Genomic DNA, 757 nt, shown 5'->3' with positions numbered 1-757 from the left:
TTTATAAGGATAGAATGAAGTTGCTTTTTTACCTTTGGGAGAAATTTACTGTAGTCAATATATGGTAGATAAAGATGCCATGAACCCATGATCGAGAAATATGACAAGAACCATGATCTCTCACGGTACAAAATCTATTTTTGTACAACCAATGACTTTGTGTTAATGACATATGAATGGTTATTATATTGTCAACACCATTTGATGAATTAATCCTTTACCGAAGTAAGTCTCACAGCACAGCATGCTACAAACGCTAAAATCTGAAAGTTATCCCACATCTGTACTGGATGGCGTAGATTTGTTACCTAAAATTAATACGTAGGCAATTGAATTGGAATTAATACGTTTTATAACTTAATAAATATGTGGTGAACACGAGCAATATGCATATAATAAATTACATACATTTCGTAAGTGATAGCTGATGACCAGAAACAGGCGGCCGACTGCGTTAACTATAGATGCTGTTTTTGAATTCTCGTTTTCAATTTCAATTTTGAATTTGCCGGAAAATGTGGACTCTACCATGCTGCAATTGTAAAAATAGCTTCTTAGCCTAATTTTAAAAACTGGTTAGTAGAAAAGTAATTGCTGTATTGAACTGTTTTGTAAAATAATTGTTTTCTTAAATTTTAGACTAACAGTCTCCATAAGTAATTTTACACTTCCTTAGAATAAGCTAAGGCCTGTTGGGCTGAATCTTTATGGGGTAGCCTAGGATAGTGAAGCTATGGCTCTATCCAGATTTTATTTG

General features: G+C 33.3%; 1 protein-coding gene across 2 annotated transcripts in view; it reads left to right on the top strand.

Annotated features, from left to right (window-relative positions):
- The first annotated feature begins 509 nt into the window (after positions 1-509).
- Positions 510-757, top strand: part of LOC136038827 (brain tumor protein-like) — a 456,036-nt gene continuing 455,788 nt past the window's right edge. Inside the window, exon 1 of one of the 2 annotated variants that reach the window (XM_065722231.1) lies at positions 510-575. The gene's annotated coding sequence lies outside the window, so the exon portion shown is untranslated. The remainder of the gene's footprint in view (positions 576-757) is intronic. The other variant, XM_065722234.1, reaches the window with a different exon arrangement.

The sequence above is a fragment of the Artemia franciscana genome, chromosome 18 (genome assembly GCF_032884065.1).
Source record: "Artemia franciscana chromosome 18, ASM3288406v1, whole genome shotgun sequence".
In the NCBI taxonomy this organism is placed as follows: domain Eukaryota; kingdom Metazoa; phylum Arthropoda; class Branchiopoda; order Anostraca; family Artemiidae; genus Artemia; species Artemia franciscana.
Note: the sequence above shows the minus strand (reverse complement) of the source record. Positions and strands in the feature narration are given on the sequence as shown.